Here is a 19,902-nt window from a genome sequence, read left to right as displayed (position 1 = left end):
TTAACATTTGTGCCTTATCCAGGTCCAGATAGCCTTGGGAAGATAAACAACAGCACTGAACCTGTTGACAGTCTCTGGTATCAAATATCCAGAATGCTGGGAATAATGTTCTGCTGTCACTACTAAGAATTACATTCTGCTAGAATATGATAGAGGCACTTATAACACCTCCCTTCTTAAGAGGAAACTTTATGTTTTCGATATAATATTTTTAAAATACTTGCTGGCTTGGTACATCAGTAAAATTGATAAAACTTGTATAAAGCTTACATTATTATCACAATGCATAAAGCTTACTGTCACTACTAAAATCCAACAAATTGGTCTATATTCACATAAATTTCTTATGATTTTAAACAGAACACAATGAAGTTCCAAAAGTCCAGGAATCCTGAGCTATTCTAGGTTTTTCAGCACCCTTGGAGTGTACTAATCACCAGTATCTCTCGTCATTTTATTCCTACATACTTCTGTTACATGCGCGATAGTCCGTCTGCATTCCCATGTTGTTTTCCGCTCCTGTGCTTGATAATGAAGTTGTAAGGCTGGAGTGCCATCTAAGTAGACGCTGATTTTTGCTTTGCATATGATTTAACCATGTCAATGGGTTGTGGTCAGTTACGATTTCAAATATTGTCCCTGACAGGTAATACTTTAAAGAATCAACCGCCCACACGATCGCAAGACATTCCTTCTCGATAGGTGCATATTTCTGCTCTCGCGGAAGAAGCTTCCGGCTTAGATAGGCCACCGCATGTTCTTCACCATCCATTGTCTGGCTTAGCACAGCACCAATTGCTGTGTCACTAGCATCTGTCTGCACGATGAATTCCCTGCTGAAATCCGGGGCAATAAGGACTGGGGTCTTAGTAAGAGCATCCTTCAACATTTTAAATGATCGGACGGCTTCTTCCGTCCATACAACTATATTTGGTCTTCCTTTCTGTGTCATGGAGGTTAATGGTACTGCTACTTCAGCAAAGTTCTTAAGGAATTTTCTGTAGTATCCAACCATTCCAAGAAATGAGCGTATCCCCTTTTTCGTGGTGGGTAATGGAAACTCACGCATTGCTTTAATTTTATTGTCGTCTGTCTTAATTTTTCCTCCTCCAATGATATGCCCGAGGCATTCGATCTCAGCTGCTCCAAACTCGCACTTTTCGGTTTTATTGTAAGGCCATCTTCCCGTATACGTTTCAGCAAGGCACGCAGATTATCTATATGTTCTGACCAAGTTTTGCTTGACACAATGATATTGTCAAAATATGCTGCCACATTATGTATTCCGGACACCAGTAAGTCGATGAGTCGGGCGAAACTGGCGGGTGCAGTTTTCACACCAAAGGGCATAACGTTAAATTCATAGAGCCCAAACGGAGTCACAAATGCAGACTTTTGCCTCGATTCTTCAGCTAGAGGAACTTGCCAGTAACCCTTAGTTAGATCTATCTGACTCAAGTAACTTCCATAACCAATCTTCTCAAATAGATCGTCCATTCCTGGGACTGGATACGCGTCGAACATGGTGATATTATTAAGCTTGCGGTAATCTACACATAGCCGAAGAGTTCCATCCTTTTTGTCAACTAATACACAAGGCGAACTCCATGGACTGCTTGAGGGCCGAATGAGGCCTTGCTCTAGCATTTCATCAAATATTGCTTTTACCTCTTTCCGTTGCGCGAAAGGTATTCTATATGGCCGTTGTTTAATTGGTGTCTCCGAAGTTGTCTTTATACTGTGAGTTAAGATGTTTGTTCGACCAGGCCTAGTTGTTAGAACATCCTGAAATTCATTGCAAAGATTTCTAATATCCTCTCGTTGGTCTTTTGTCAAGTTTACCCCCAGCTTAACGCCAGCATCACCTTCACCTGCTCTTGGAGGAAAGTCAATATCCACACCATCGTTCTCGTCTGCCTTCGTCGCCAGCAGCACAGCACGCTTGTATCCACGCAGCAAGTTTATATGATAGGTAACTGTACCGCGCCTACCGGGTACAGATACCTGGTAGTTAACATCGTTTACCTTCCGGACCACACGATAAGGTCCCTGCCATTGTGCCTTCATCTTGGACGAACTTGATGGCAAGAGAATGAGGACTTCATCTCCAGGACTGAATTCTCGTGTTTTCGTGTGACGATCATACAGTGCCTTGATTTTCTTTTGGCGATCCAACAGATTATCTTTGACAAGAGCCCCGATGTCAGCCAACTTCTCACGCATTTTCACAACATGCTCCACAGTTGACTTCCTTACATCTTCCTCTCCTGTAAACAAGCCTTGTAAAATCTGCATTGGCCCCCTAACTGGCCAACCATACAACATCTCTAAGGGTGCAAATCCAGTTTCCTCATGTGGGACTTCGCGGTATGCAAACAACAAAAATGGCAACATCTCATCCCATTCATTCTTGTTGTCTATACAGAACCTCCGCAACATTGACTTCAAGGTCCCGTTAAAACGTTCTACTTTTCCATTTGCTTGCGGGTGATACGGCGTTGTTGTAACTCCACAAATACCCACTAGTTCATACAGCTGTTTCAATAAGGTGCTAGTGAAGTTGGTCCCTTTGTCTGTTAACATGACCCTTGGAAAACCAACACGGCTAAACAGCTCAATCAGTGCTCTAGCTACATTAGTTGCCTCCATATCCTTCAAAGGAAAAGCTTCGGGATACCTCGTTGCATCATCAACAACCGTCAGAATGTATTTGTGTCCAGACTTCGTTCTAGATAACGGTCCAACAATATCCATTGCAATTTTTGAGAACGGTTCTGTTATCACCGGTGGGCATACCAGTGGTGCTTTCTCACCTGCAGTCCGTTTTGCTGTCATCTGGCATTCATGACACGATGTACAATATCTTTTTACATCGGAAAACATTCCAGGCCAAAAGAACGATTGGAGAATTCTCTCTTTTGTTTTCTCCAAACCCAGGTGACCTGCAAGGGGTCGATCATGTGCCAGCTCCATTACCATTTTCCGTAATCCTGCTGGTACAACTATTTGCTCCCCTCCATGTGAACCATCACCAGATTGCCATTTCCGTCGCAAAATATCATTCTCCCAGAAGAATGCCATTGGCTCCTCCTCAGCCTCTTCACGAGTAGCAAAGGACTTCTCTCTAATACTTTGCAGTGAAATATCCGCAATCTGTAGTTTCGACAACATGTCCGCATTCATTGCTGAAAGTTCGTCAACTTCAATGTCATCACGCTGATCAGGATCTTCTGTCTCGATGCTGTTGTTGACAAAGTCATTCTTACCCTCATGCTCACATTGATCAGTATTTTCCACAGTCCTCTCATCGTCGAGTCCTTTTAACATCGACCTCGTAACAACAAATGACCCTTTCTTGCTAAGTATATCCATCCCCAATAGGGCTTCAGCGGCTAGATTTGAAACAAGACCCACTTGCGCTGGTCCTTTATAATATGTAGTGTCGATATTTACCACAGCCAACTGTGCGGTAAATAGCTGACCCACTGCTGTGTATAACTTAACCTTGTGCCCCTCCAGCTTGCAACTCTCATCAACAAGATCTTCTCTTATCAAGGCCATATCTGATCCAGTGTCCTTCACAAACATGATCTCGCGTCCATTCACACATCCTGTTTCTGAAATAAGCCTTTCACCAATTGTTGGCTTAACAAAACAAGTTGCCGGATTGCCACGATGTTTCATGTCATCTGTTGGACAATACCTTGCAATATGTCCCCATTGTTTGCATCGATAACATTGCCTATTCTTCTGCTTGGACTGGTCTTTTATCGATGTTAGTTTTGCTTGCTGCTGTAAGTTCTGACAATTCATCTTGTTACTATTTACATTTATATTTTGATGAAACTTAATCCGCTGCCCTTGCTGTTGTAAATTTGTGGGAATATAATCTTCCGCGGCCTCTACGACTGGACTAGAGCCCTTGTTCCTCCTAATCCACTGTGCTTGATCTTGTGGCAAGGCTTTCAAGAAAAATTCCTCACGAAGACAAATAACTGGGTCATGATCTTCCAAGAAACGCTTTATGTGCTGATCAATCCTGGCCATCAGACCACGATACGTCTCAGTGCTTTCCTTCTTCATGCTCAACAGTGCCGTGAAATGTTCATGCGGTCTCTTTCCAAAACGATCAATCAGTCCTTTCCTGAGTTCCAGGTAATCACCACAAGATTGAGTTGCAACATATCTAGCCTCCCCTGTCAACAGAGTTCTTAGCTGTAATACTTTCAACTCGTCAGACCAATTGGCATGTTTTGCAATTGATTCAAACTCTGCTAGGAAAGTCACAATATCCTCTCCTCGTTCATGATCATATGCATGTAGCTTTACTTTTAATGGCATTGAAGATGTTTTTTCAGTCGTGTTTTCTTGACGTTTTACTTTTTCTAACTCAATTTCCAAACGCTTCATTTCTAATCTTAATTTCTTTCTTTCCGTTTCCCATTCAAACTCCTGTCTTAATTCAAATTCTCTTTTTTCTTTGCGCTAGTTTTTCGCTTTGTTTCCTTGGGTGGTTGCATGTGCTCAATGTTAAGTTCCTCTTCATACTCCATAACTTCATTATCTGTAAATTCCATCAAATTCTGTGCTGCCGCTTTTCTTCGTGGTCGTCCTGAAGCAACCGTGGCTCCCTCAACTTCGACATCATCAGCAACCGACATAATGACCAACTATATGTACGTACTGTAAGTTCTATCACTGTATTCACAGCCACTGGACTAGCTTTAATTATCTACGAGTTTCTGGGCTTACACGTGTACACTCGTTACAGTGATACACACTTTGCACTTAACAATTAACAACTGTACGTTATACACACAGTACAACCAGTCACTGCTAATATCACATATTCACTGAATTCACAGCTTTCAGAATTGTCAAACACAATTCCAACGTATTGAAAAAAATTCCAAATAATTCACACAGGATTTTGGAATCCGTACCGCTGCCACCAAAATGTTACATTCGGGTTCAAAAGACACACAAACACCAAGTAAGGGTCCTACAACTTTATGTAAAATAAAGCTAAAATCTTAAAAAATAAACTAGAAAAAAAATTTTCATTACAGTACCAAGCCCAGCTAAAAACTGCTTGCTCTATCACTCTGCTCTTGTTTTAGTAAGGGTTAGACACATGGAATTCTAATTAAATTAACATTTGTGCCTTATCCAGGCCCAGATAGCCATGGGAAGATAAACAACAGCACTGAACCTGTTGACAGTCTCTGGTATCAAATATCCAGAATGCTGGGAATAATGTTCTGCTGTCACTACTAACAATTAGATTCTGCTAGAATATGATACAGGCACTTATAACAATGTCCATGTGTTAAATGAGCATCAGTATTTACAAAGGGGAAATGCAATGTTCAAACCACGTCTACTAACCAATGAAAACTTTTGACTGAGCAACATACATTCATCTTCTGAGTCACACCAACATTTACTAACCATCACGCCGCTTAAACTCACCAGCACCTAATCTCCACTTGAACAACACATACTCACGAACATGCCGTTTTGGTTGCCCAAACCCAAACTTATTAAAAAACGACAAAGCAATGGGATGCTAACACATAAACACAACCATCCATGAAAGGGTAGAAATGATCATGCACACACATCAACAGAAGCAGCCATGAATAGTGTTGTACTGCTCATATACTGTATATAGAAACATATTTAATTACTATCGTACATCTAGTGAAAGGAAAGAAATATGTAGGAGTGCTTTCATATATATACAAAGTTACTAATATATCTCTAAAGGGTAAGATTATCCATTCACTATGCACACAAACTTGCTACCACACTAAAGGCAACGGGCGCTCATACACAAAACACATATAGTTATATCCTGATTTGAGTGGGACGTCGTTTAGGCCACCAAGTTAATAGTAATTCCTACGCATTATTTGTCCTACATAAAACCCACCTTGGATAAGAAAAGAACATATTTAGAAGGAACTGACATGGCCGTTCTGAAGTATTGGTTGCATCAAAATCAATGAAAGATATCCAGTATTCGACAGCAGTGTCTTGGTATTTAATCGGAACTATACAGTATTGTGCTGACATGCTATTACACCGAATGCATACAGACATACATAATGATTGTAGAGAATTATGTCACCAACAGAAAATGTAGTACTTAAACAAATGACCCCAAACTTAGATAATCTGATTATAAGAGGTAATTCTGGAGTTGTTTAATACATTTCGAGTATCCATAGTCGATTAGAGAACAATGATATGTAGAAAATGGCAATTTTCTTTAGCACAGCATCAACGAATTTTGTAAACATGCCCAAAGATCGGGGCATGCTGATTGGTTTTAGTTTTGCGACTCAACTGCCTGTCCCCATTCTCGCTTGGACAGCTAATAGCTGCTTAATCATCGTACCTCTCCTGCGCTTTTAAAGATACTGTATGAATAGCATGGTGGTATAGTTTATGTGTGCAGTTAGCTTTCATGGAAATTGCATGTAAGATACAAATGACGTTTCATACGCAATGCCAGCATCATTGGTAACAAAGTTGTAATAAAAACATAGCCATAAAATAAAAGATACAAGTCCTCTGTCTCCCCAGGATTCTTATGATCGTGGTGAATCATGTGCTACCTCTCTTTCTACATCATTCTCTCTCAATCACTCTCTCACACTTTCTCTCTCTCTCTCTCTCTCTCTCTCTCTCTCTCTCTCTCCTTGTCTATCATGGAAATTGGTCCCGAATCTCGAAATGATTAATGAAAATGAAGATCGTTGCCAAACGGTCAGTTTAACTATTTCGATGTCAAACGGCAATCAGTTCCAAAGTCGAACCGTAAGAAAATAATTGTCACACATAATAAGGACCAACATTTTTTGACATTGTTGCCAGTTTCATGGCGCATTTGCCTGAATAAAGCGGTCCTTTTCTTCTATGATTCATCAGAATTGTCTCGATGCTTGTAATGCTTGCCAATGCGAAAACCTCATTGTCTATGAGAATGTCCTGCCAACTTATCCTCTGTGTTTTCTTCATGCAGCCAATGTGAAAATAGTTCAGCTTTTTGGCATGACGTCTGTATACCATTCAAATTTATCGTGCATACAGCAGGGTCGGCATTACAATAGCTTTGTTGACATTTAGGCTTGTTTGCAGATTGATCCCTATGCGCTCTTCTAATTTGCTTATAGTCTGCCAAAGACCACATTTACTTTAGCCGTTTCGGCGTTGCTTTCATCATAGATGTGAATTGCACCTGACAGTGTACTGCTGAGATAGTTGAACTTATCCACTACCTCGAGAGTTTAGCCATTTTACTGTGATGGTAGGTTCTACATAAGGCTTTCCTGTTGTAGGTTGGTTTAGCACCACTGTCCTACTTATACTGATTGTGAGAGCAACACTGTTTCAAGCTGAAGCGAATTAGTCTATGCAAATATTGGTCCCAACCCCGAGTCGTTCTGGAGGTTCGAGAATTAATACTGAAATCAGGGGTAGTGAAGTTTACTGTTATCATCACGATTTTCCGCGGACTTGTATTTGCAGCTATCTGCTGAAGTTTTTCGGTCATTATTTAAACCGTCATTTTTCAAATGGTGGTTTTCTAAATCAATTGCTTCATTGTATATCTTCACCACGTTGGTAAATTCAGAATCTGATATCGTTGTGTCTTCGCGGCTGGATGATATCAGCGACGATCATTTCGAGTACTCGGCCGTGGCTGTACTTAATCGCACAACATAGTCATTTAATTTTGTACTCGTGCACGTGGATATCTTTTTCGCGATAATATTGAAAACATCAGCAATTGCTGATGATGTCGAAACACATATTGTTGCTATTGCTACCGTTAACAGGGTCAGCGTTGATAATACTACCCGGTGGACGCAACGAATGTAGATACCGAGTATACTAAAACATCGATGGCAATTACACGTCTTCGGTATTTATTTACTTTCACGGTATACTTGTCAATGATGGTTTTTATCGCTGTTTGCCATTCACGTACTTGATCATATTTAAATGTTTGAACTTCCATTATACCTTACACAGTAACCAATTGAGGCGTTTCAGCAACAAATTTCAGACACCACCAGTAAGATGTTGCGGTTAATTTCTTATCAGCTGCTTCCAGTATAAATGTTTCTTCCGTTCCGCTCTTTAACACAACAGACACAACCCCGGAAAATTTGTCGGTTGAATGCCGCCAGGGATATGTAGTGTATATATTAAATTTTGCAGCACTGAACACAGACAGCCTGTACACACCAGTCACTGTTGCGTTAATATTTTAATTCTTTTCATGCTGAGTTCACCTGTCATTGTGTCACCGGTATTCTTCAAACGATCTTCGACACTTCTTACAATTTCATCTCTGATGGTTGCAAACGATATACTTGAGTCTCTGATACTACCACCGTCAGTAAACACATGGAAGTTATCCGTGACCGCACCGAGTACTGGTCGAACTATATCAATCCATCTGATATTGCTCGTTTTTGAAACACCGTATCTATCCTGAAAAACAACAACCTCATCCCGGTCAACCCCAGCCAGGTTCATGAGATCATTAAGATCGTCTTTGGTTATGTATTTTGATAAATCTATATCAGATTCTTTTTTACTCGCACTGTGGGATCTTCCGTAAATATCTACCATTATTCCTTTCTCCGTTTTTCCAAATGGGGATCTAAATCAATGATTTCTCAAGCTGTTGACTTGTATAATCGTGCACAACTTTGTGAGGTGGCAACGATGATTTTGATATAGACCCGAGTACAGCAATTGCTTCACGGCCGCATATTGACGGATCGGTTAACTTTTGTGTTGGTAGCGTTGAGTACCAAACGTTTGCGTGAACGGGTGTGACATACTTGATAAATTCCTGCGGTGGAGCTAACCCATACGAATCGAAATAAACAATTCCACGAGGGTCAATTGCGTATGATACCGAATGAGTTCCAGGTCCAGTGCTGTTATCGAGATTAATAATACCGGTTTCAGCGCTGTTTGCATGTTTTGGTAATTGATCTCGCATAAAAACACCTCTAATTTTTTTTAGTTGCTTAGCAGCATCAAGTAAATAAAATAAAACGGTGTAAAACCCATTGTGGGTTCAACGTAGTGTTCCTGGAAGTCTCAGACCTCTTCATTCATAAGTTCCTGGGAGTCTCACACCTTTTTATAGATAAGTTCCTGGAAGTCTCAGACCTTTTCCTAGATAAGTTCCTGGAAGCCTCAGACCTTTTCCTTTTCCTTTTTTAATGCCATTTCAGCAGCGGTTCCAACAGCACCTAACGCGGCCGACTTTGCAACAGGTGGGAAAGCAGCAGCTATCAGTGTTGGTATTGCTGCGAGAAGTGGAAATATACCGCCTGCCTTAGCAGTGTCGCTGATGGCACCGGCGGAAAGTTTAAGTCGTATTCCAGTCTTGGAGTGTTTAGCGTCATTGAGATGTTTAAGTTGGCGCGCCGTCGACGATAGTTTATTTTCACCGCCTGTGATTTTATTGAGCTTTAGCGTTATTATGGTCCCACATGTTTTTGCTGATGCGGATTGTAGCTTCTTGATCTGACCAGGAGTCAGACTGACACTTACATGATGGTAAGACATTTTTATAAAATACTTGCGTTTATAAATAACGTGGATTAAAGATTTTCCACTGGTGCATCAACCACTCTCATTCGACCACTTCCACCTTCAAGTAACATTGCTTTGTCACTGAGTATAACCGCGATTGCTCTGTAATTAACACCACCACCTGTATTCAGGCTGGCTGTGAAGTGTATATGAACGACAGATTGTTTTGATAATCAAGATGCTCCAGCGAAAAGTAATAGATCAGATATCGATTTCTAAAATCTGACTGTGAGATCTGTAAACCAGTATCTACGTTTTGATCACGTCCCATAAACGTCATTAACCGATGGTATACACGCGCTATATGATTTTGTTCATAATTCAGTAGTATGTTTTCTGTTGGTTCTTGTTGTCCGTTTATCCGTAAAGAAACCTCGGTAACACCCAGTTTGTCAAATATCATATGGGAGTGAGTTAGTGAGTTTAATCGCACAGTCTTTTGAAAAGCAACAAATATATGTCGTTGTACAGAAACACTTTGCTGCGATGCTAGGTGCCATGTAAATTGACCTTTAATATCAGTTTGTATACTATCTGTGGTTGTTGTCAACCAGGACAACAGAGACTTACCACCTGTGTCCATGAAAGATAATAGTCGCTGTTCTTCTAAGATCGTTGGAGTCATTACCGGCATCCATAACGAACGTTTTGTCAGTACTACTTTACCACGATCACCAGCAGGTCTCCAGATAGCGTTGTTGTCGTCACACTTTCTCACAAGAGCAACTGTGTGTTTAGCTCCAAAGATAACTTTTCTAACATTTCTGCAAAATCCAAAAATATGTGATAGTGGAATTGTGCATGAGAAATTGTGCATGTTCTGGTGAAATCGGTACCCGAGCTTGTCAGTAACTGCTCCACAGTTAGATGGAAAAAATCCTACATAAGAGTGCAAAAAATGTATCTTTAGTTGCGTGTTGCAACCAAGGTTTTTGTCTGCCTTGAGGATGTTTTCCACAAACTCCCTGTAGTTGTCTGCCTTGTTGTTTCCAAGAAAATTTGTTGCAACTAACCGGAAGGTTTTCCATGCCGTCTTTTCCTTGCCACGCAGTGCAAGGTCTATGCATCATCTCGAAGAAGTTCAAGAATCTGAGGACCAACAAAGACACTTCCTTTATCTTAGCTTCGCTAAACCGTGGAAATTTTCCAAGGAGGGACTTGAAAGCTGCTTCTGTTTTGTCTATGGCCTTGACAAAGTTTTTCATCAGACCAGCTTGATGTGCAAAGGTGGTAACAAAATCTTCCATGATTCAACAAGTGGTGGATGGTGAACACCTTTCCTCCCAGGCTCCAATGACTGTTGTAGTGGCCTATCTCTCTTGATATAGTGTGAATCTCTCGCACGACTATCCGATTCGCAGAGAAAACAATAGTACTTTGTATATCGAGTCTGCACACCAAGCAAGAGAGCGAAAACCTTCAAATCGCCACAAAGTTGCCACTGAAGTTGATAATAGTTTATGCACCTCAAAAGTTGTTTCATGTTTTCATAGGTTTCTTTCATATAGACTGCATGAATAACTGGAATTCATGACAAAACATTGCCATTATGCAGGAAAACACTTTTGCAGGAAAACACTTTGATGAATCAAAGAACAGTCTCCACTCATTTGGATGCTGAGGGCTGCCATCACACCATCGATGTTGTTGCAGACTACAAGATCGCCTTCCATAAAGACGAATGGGACAAGATCCTTTTGACGGTCACGGAACATGGAACCCCTAACTTCACCTGCCAGGAGATTCCACTGCTGTAGTCTAGAGCCCAACAGCTTTGTTTTACTCGTGGATAGTTCCAAATCCTGGACAAGGTCATTCAGTTCACCTTGTGTTATGAGGTGTGGTTCAGATGAAGAGGGGGCAGAAAATATGGGCCATGTGACATTGGTGGTTCAGGACTAGAAGTTTAATCCTCTTCCTCGTCTGACTCAAGTGAGAATAATTCTAGTGCATCAAAACCGGAAGTTCTTCTGCGTGGGGTACTGGGCGTATAGCTGATGGAATGTTTGGATAATGCACAGTCCACTTTTTCTTCTTTGACACACCTTTCCCAACTGGAGGCAGCATGCAAAAGCAGCAATTGATGATATGATAGGATCTGTTGGCTCTCTCCAATCATTGGCACTTCAAAAAAACAGATTTCCTTTTCCTGTTCAATCACTGGCGAAGATTTGTTACACAAGTGATGCAGCATATCTGGGGGGCCCACTTCTTTTCCTGACCTCCAATTTAGTAGCCAAAATAAAGGTGATAGGCTTTCTTTAACCATAGTGGTTATACTGCGTTTTTGTGATGCAAAAGTCACTTCACTACAAACATAGCAGAAGTTATCTGCATTATTCACACAAGTACGAGGCATCTCTGCTCACTTTGGCTAAACAGAAATGTGTCCCTTTGCAAAATCAAAAACTGACAAATAAAACACCACGACACTGGATGATTTCTAGAGCAGATATAGGGCAATTTGTTCAGCAGAGTGATGTAAGCTTAGTTATGAATGCATCATCCATGACTTCTAGGAATAAAATGATGCAATTCATATCATGTATGTCTCAATACCAGCTTCAGATTCCATTGTTCATTGATTTGTCTAAAATGCAAGCAGTCTAACCCAATCATAGATTTATTTATAGATCCAGTCGGAGATGTATTTGAGTCACTTCTGGTTTAACTTGAGATCGTTTCCCTTTATAACTCACTTATCCTCCGCCATTACCAAGACAAGGGTCGTATATACTGACCCAGTATCATCTCTTTAAAACTAGGATCAATCAACAATTTAAAGTATCATTTTCGTTCTTAGTGACCCAGAATTAGTAAAGTTTGACTACATTTATTTCGGAAGCATTTTGGTTGTAGACCAATGCAATTAATACATACACTAACACGAGATGAAATATGTTAAACAGTTTTATGATCCATATGACATCATGTAGTTATGAGTACTGGTCGACAAAAATGACCTCTCCCTTTGTCATTCCGCTGGAATAAAAACCATGATGGAATTTCATTTTTCTCTCATTTTAGGTTAAAAACAATATATAGGGTAAATAGATAATTCTTGTTCGTAAGGTTTATATTTTGTTTTGTTACTACTCTGTAACAATGATCTTCGATTTTAAAGATTGGCATATACTGGCCGAAAGGAGACAATATCTCTCAGTTTGGACCGTTTAATGTGAAACGAGCGTCTGAAACAAGACGAGGCACCTATAAAGAGAGGATGTTTCACGTTTCCAGAGAAGGATGGGTGAAAAATAATAACCATTTCTCCACTCTTTATGTAACAATGTGATAAAATGCACATATGTTTGGTTTTCATTCTTAATATTGTTTCAAATTGTCCTTTCCACTTTTTCAAAAACTGTAAATTATTATTTTGTTAGTATAATTTAGAGCTCGTTTAACACTTTCTTTATGAGTAGCTTGTTTATAATTTTATTGGACGCTCGACTAATACAAACTGTACCGCCAGTTACAACACTGTGACGACGTGGGCATAAATGAAAACAAGTACTTTGAAAATAAGCTTAAAAAATTAGATTTATATTACTTTGATGCACAAATGTGATGATGAACGCTTCAGAAGGTTGTAATCTGATACAGGAACATGCAGTTCACAAGTCACTTGCTTTTGTACCTTTGCTAAGGTTTAGTTTTTCCAGGGGACTGGTGTGTAGGATAAGCAATGCAAGTGGTGAGATCGAATTTATATGTACCATTACAAGAGAGTGTCCTGAAAGTAAAGCAAATTGCTTGTTCTGTCTGGAAAATAGGGAGCATGATTCCAGAGAGATGTAGACAATTCTTAAGCTTCCTGGAGGATGTAGACAGTTGGCAACGACGGTCAGAAGATCAACCAATGATAGTTCATTGTTTGTAAGTATTTTTTTCTGGTAAATTTTCACAATAGGCAAACAATAACAAATTAGTATTCATTAAAATTGCAAGTATTATTCGATCACCATATTTTGCACATGCATAATGCATATTTTCCCCATTTTCTAAGACAAATGGCACATGAATTTGGTACCGACCATTTCATTTTTATGGTGTGGATGGGGTATTGGTACGGGTGCTCTTTTCTATACAACATATTTTCTCTAAAGATAATATTTATTAAGTAATATGATTTAAAGAATTAGTTCATTTATATACAAAATAGAGCAAGAGTATTTTTATAATTATTTTAAGACAAGAAAAATGTACGCTGCCCGTACCAACTGAATAGTCGGTCCTTTCAGTATTGTTTCGTAATAGGGAAAAAAAATCGCCATGGATGAATATCTGTTCATTTATAATAGTATTTAATATAAATAGTATTTTCTAATAGTATTTAATATTACGTATCAGATTTGGAGAGAAGTGGCTTTTGGCAATCTTCATCTTTATTTCTGTCCTATTAAATGATATGCATGCTGAAACCAAATCACACATTAGTAGTGAGTGGGGGCACTTTAGCGGCAATGGACTTCCATGTTAAAAAGTTGTCTCAGCACTTTGGCGACAAGCACTATAGCGACAATGGGAGTTAGAATTACAAACAGGGTCCGGGCACTTTGGCGACAAAGGGAAATTTAACATGGGGAATTTTAACATGGGTGGGCCTGTCTAGTAACAAGGGGAATTGAAAAGAGGTGACCTCACGGTACTGGGCACTGGTAACAATGTTGTAAGTGGCTGACCTCAATCGGGCAGAACAGTGTGACCTGAATATACACTTCTCTAGGGAAAAATAGAGACATACACATAAACATATGAAAAAAGTATAGATTTATGAACATAAATCTACTGCACAAAAAATCGACAAAAATATTTTTTAGGCAAGAGAGATTAGATATCTTTTCGAGGCAATGGAAAAGGGCCTTTTAACTTTCTTCTAATTTGTCTCCTCTCTTCTTCTCCTCCACCATCTTATTTTCTCCACTACATTCTTCTTCTTTTTCTTCTTTTTATCCTCCTCTTCTTCCTTCTTCTCTATCTCCTCTTTTTTTACTTTTCATTCTTCTCCTCTTCTTTTATCACCTTAGCATTCCATCTTCTCATTTCTTCTTTTACTTCCTGATCCTTCTTTTCTTCATTTTCTTGTTTGTTCATCTCTCTCAGTCTGTCCTTTGCCTTCTTCAAATTATTAAGTTCCGTCCTCACTCTATGGGGACTATAACACCCAAAGTCCACTTTCACCAACAGTTCCTCTTTCATCCCCAGGTCATCTACTACCCGTTGCAACTTCATTTTGTCTACAGTATTACTGGCCATATTCGTTTATTCAATGTTGAACGGCGCAATTGACGAAAGCTATGATTTATATATCTCAAATACGGACGTGAAGCAAAACATCTCTTAACAACTACCCATATCACATGCCAAGCAATCCACAAGGATGAGAGCACTAACCTAAAATAAATTTTTATACAAAACAACACACTAATACTAACAAAACCACTATACGTTCTATCAATATATAGTTGGAGAAGGAAAGTTGTTATGTGCAAAACACACCAGTACATACAATCACATCAGCAAAGGAGTCAGTGTTGAAAGTGACACTACTTCACATTCACACAAAACAAACACTCATGAGTGTAGGGACAAAGGGTTTGTTAAGGGAAAAAAGATATACACATACACGCACCAACAAACGTACGCGCGCACACATACACACAAACAAACACACACAAACAAAAATACACACATAAACAAACGTACACCCACGCACACAAATATACATGCACACACAAACGTACGCGCGCACACAAACACAAACAAAAATACACACACGTACACGTACGAACCAAAACACAAAGAACCACACACACACACACACAAACACACATAATTATATGATAGGCAACTCGATTAGTCTCCCTTTTCTTGAGATCTGAGAGAAGGGCTGTTTCTTTGAACTTCAGATACCTGGTTAATGGTGACACCTCCCAGGCCGGGAACCAGACACATATCGACGACTCCAATCTTCTTCTCAGTTTATGCATGTGGTTGGGAGCGCAGATGGTTGATGAATGGCCTCATCATCCCGGTTTTCACTTTGAGGGATAGTGAAGACTTGTTCCCTCTGTCTTCTCCTATGCCAGACCCGGGGATGATAGGTCTCTGCGGCTCCCACTGTTGCCGCTGTCTCTCCATCTCTTCGTCCCAGTTTTCCATCTGGTGGACAGCGGCTCTTGGTACTGGTGGTAGTGGTGGTGGAGGTGATGGTGTCCTCACCTCAGGCTTGACCTCACACTGAGGTCTAATCATGCGGTTAGGCATGATCTGTCTTTTCTTTTCCTTCTCCTCTTCTTTCTTCTGTTTCCTGCTCCTCTTTAACCTGGCACTTTCCTGGATCGCCTCCATGGCCAGCTCGTCCAGGAGGCGCCTAGCATACCCCAGGTGCATTTGATCTTCAACATTTTACTGATTCTGCTCATTTTGGAATTTTGGAATGTTGACTAGTCACCGATGGGTAGCCAGACTGACGATTGTTACACTTTATATGCCTGAAGCACGGACTTGAACGAAAACACACCATTACACAAAAACTAACAATACCCATTCCACCATCAATAACATGGAACGCGCGGACATAAAAGAAACACTCACGTTTACTTTTTTCCTACAAACACACTTTATTATCACTCAGAAATACAACAAAAACACTATCTTACAAGTCAGGGAAACGAAGTGTTTAAGGCACACTTCTATTTTTTTTACAAAGACACTCACACTATTTTATAAACCAAATAAACAAAGTGTTTATAGGCACACTTCTAATTTTTTAACCTACCAACACACAAAGACAGACAAATTTTGGCAATTTGACTACTATCTCTTTTCTAGATTGTTTGGGGTAGCCCTAAAAAGGGCTCTTATGTTTGGGGTTATGGCATTTCTTATCGTCGAAGATTGCGTTCCCGTCTGACTTCAGTCTTTCCCACAGAATAGGGTCCTCCTCTTCAGAAGGAGAAGGTGAACTTTTTCGTGTCCACACGGCAGTCCACAAAACCTCTGCCTGGCTCCTGCTGTTGTTGCTGCTGTTGCTCTACTCTCTACTGTTTCTGAAGTCTGTACTTCTCGGTCCATTTTTCTTGCTTCTTGTTGATTTCGTCTTTAAAGACCTCTTTTATCAAGTCTTTTGCCTCTTTCAGCATTCTCTGTCTCTTCTGGCTTGGGTATCAGGTTTTGCCTGAAACGATGTAAAGTCACGTGGGTTTCGTTCAGCTTTGATAGTCTTGAATGCGTCTTCATAGGTTGACGATTCAGCAATGGATGGTAAGACTTGAGACCACCCCGCTTTAAATGACTCAAGCGCGGACGCGATAGAAAACATTCCTAAAAATATTTGGGTAGGAACTCTATAGCTCATCTCATAGTGAGTGATAGAGAGAAGTCAAAGAGCATGTATGGTGCTAAAAAAAAACTAAAGCAAACCACTAACATTGTTTTCAAAAAATAACATTTTTATTCAACCAACAATTAACCGACACATAATATAACATCAACACATTTTTTTCAAATAACACATTTTTGACAGGGTTGACAACGTTGTGAAGTCAATTCAGGCTTCCATTGATGGAGGTCATTTGGCCATTGATGTACACTACGTTCCCTAGCTAAAGACAAGAGAGATCCATAATGGTCACAAAACCATCTATCTACTTTTTCATCGTTTCTAGAAGAGTCACGAACAAAATAAGTCACTAAATGTTCTAATGGATATCCAAGACTGCGTTGATGAAGAAAATAATCACAATATTGTCCACGCACCATGGAACCTGTCCTTGTAATTTCACATTATTGAATCGTGTCCTCGGGGCATTTCTTCTCATAAAGTCGATGATGTCGTCTTCCAAATGTGGTAATCCATACGAATCAAAATACTCCACCCAACCATCTTTGGGGAAGTATACGGCTACCCAGTGGATTCCTGTGAGATGGCTGTCGTCCGTGTTGATGACATAAGCTTGATGGTCATTAGGCTTAGAGCACACGACAGGGTTCCAAAAAGCGGTGTACGAACTACTTTTTTTTCAAAAGGTAATTAAGTTCCCAGGTGTCGATTTTTTTTCTTGTTTCACAGGTAATGACAAGTTATCAATTCAATCCAGACCTTCTGCTTGAAAATCTCTGTCATGTAATCGTCTCTTTGCTTCGTCTCTGTACTCTGGTCAAGAGAGATTCGATGCGATGGATCTCTAGAGCAGTCAATAGAAGGAAAGAATGATCATGCAAGTCCTTATACCAATGATGCAACACTACTTTTTCCGAGATGAGATCCCAAGCGTCATCCAGATGCTCGTCCAATTTTTCTTCTTGACTCATCATACATTTATCGTGTTGAATTTGACTGGGATGATCGTTTTGACATCCTTATCAATCTTTCTTGGTCAGTCCTGTAATTGTTTCTGCCAGGTGTTTGGCAAAACGGGAGACTAAATTTTGTTCTTGTTCTGGCCATCTGGACATGACCATCGCCTCTTCGTCTTTGTCTTTTTTGGTGGGTGGTTCTGCTTCCACGATATCATTCCTTTCCAATTCCAACGATTCTCTACCATTCAAAGAGGGATAAGAGTCTTCCATAGCTTCTATTAGTCTAGAATGAGTTCTCTCAAAATGTTAATTTCTATAGTTTTGTCGAATTCGGCATATAAAATGACGTTCACCGTCTCGGGTAGAGCTGTAGCAAACTGATGTTCCAAACGAAGTTGAAAAAGTCACTCGTGCTGCCTTGGTCTGGAATGAAATCATGGCAAAAAGATCAAGTTCCGACTTAGAACATTCGCAAGACTCTCGGTGCATCGTTGTTTCTCTCTGTTATTTAATAATCAAAAACGTCTAATTCTCGGACGGTTTTTCTTTTATTGGTCTTTCTAGCTCTATGTATGTGAAATCGTCTGGAGGTGTGTCTTTGTCGTCTCTTTCTGCCTTGTCCTTGCTGTGGTGTAAGGGAAGCAGGAATACCTAACTGGGCAGCGTCCAAGCCATTTATGAGTTTCTCGTCGCCCCAAATGTCTTTGCCAGTTTGAAGCAAGTCATTTTTGCCTGCTCTCAAGAAAGCTTCTTTGGGATTTTGTTTGTCGATCATGACATTTTAGAGAAATTCTTTGCCTCGTATCACCATCGGTTTCAAAAACGGGGCCACCGAACGAAACGCCGATTTCAACATATCTCCTAAACCATGTCCTCGCTGTCGAGCGACTCCGCGGTACACAGGATACATTACTTACAAGTCGTTAGAGAATCGTTTTCGAAAATGGAGTTTCTCTGTGACTTTCCCTTTGTTGAATGGAATATTTTGTCCCAGATCTCCTTTTATAGCAATGTTGACGGTGTCGAAATACGACTTACTGACGGATAAATAGTGAGCATGTACAAATTCGCCTATGTTGTACTCCACCACATCAGAGTACACAAAGATCAATGATCAAATTTAGTCCTTGGTTCAGTTCTACAGGGAATCAAAAAAACTTCGCTAAATTCAAGTTGTTGGTGATGGGTGGTATGTTGTTACCCTTGATGATCTTGAGGTCTCCACCCAAAATGTCAAATAATTCAGGACAAAATGTAATGGCCAACATTTTGGCATCCGAAAATTTCATCAGTAGGCGACCAGCCACTGTATGGTACTCGAGGGTGACACTTTGTTTCGTTTTCTCCAAGGCATTGCCAAACAGCGCATTGAATTCGGAAGCAATCGTGTCCACCAGATGTTGACCGCTAACATAATAGCCTGCGTGAAGTTACATCAGATAAATGTACCGTGGAGTATCGGGGGACACTTGTTTCTTAGAGCATCTACATTTTTGTTTCCATTCAACATGGTCGTTCAAAACTTCGACCTCAAAAGTGTTTTGATTTTCAGTGATGTTTATGATTTGTGTAGGGTGAATGAATCATTTCGACCAAAGTCACTTCCCAATGGGCTTCGTGATCCAGTTGGATGGCCTGAGGTAATTTGGCCGTGAAACAGCACAAAGTATTGTGGGGAAACACATCCATGAAACTGACACTGGGTAAAGTTAAGTAAAATTGGTTCTTCATAATTCCAGAGTTCTGTTATCCGAGGCATCACTGGAGGTCAGAGAAGTGTCTAAAAGAGTATGGTTGTTGTTGTTTTGGTGGTGACTGTTGGGATGGTGATTGACATTGGACGAAACACTCTCGTTGTTACCGTTAGTGTATTTCAGTGAAGGATTAGGGAGAAGGTAACCGATGAAACTGCTCAGTGACACGATACACCTCAAAGATTTGGCAGAAAAAGACGATTTGCGTTAT

This window comes from Sinohyriopsis cumingii, chromosome 6, assembly GCF_028554795.1.
Source record: "Sinohyriopsis cumingii isolate HCF-2022 chromosome 6, ASM2855479v2, whole genome shotgun sequence".
NCBI lineage: Eukaryota > Metazoa > Mollusca > Bivalvia > Unionida > Unionidae > Sinohyriopsis > Sinohyriopsis cumingii.
The sequence above is the reverse complement of the archived record's forward strand: the minus strand, read 5'-3'. Positions refer to the sequence as shown.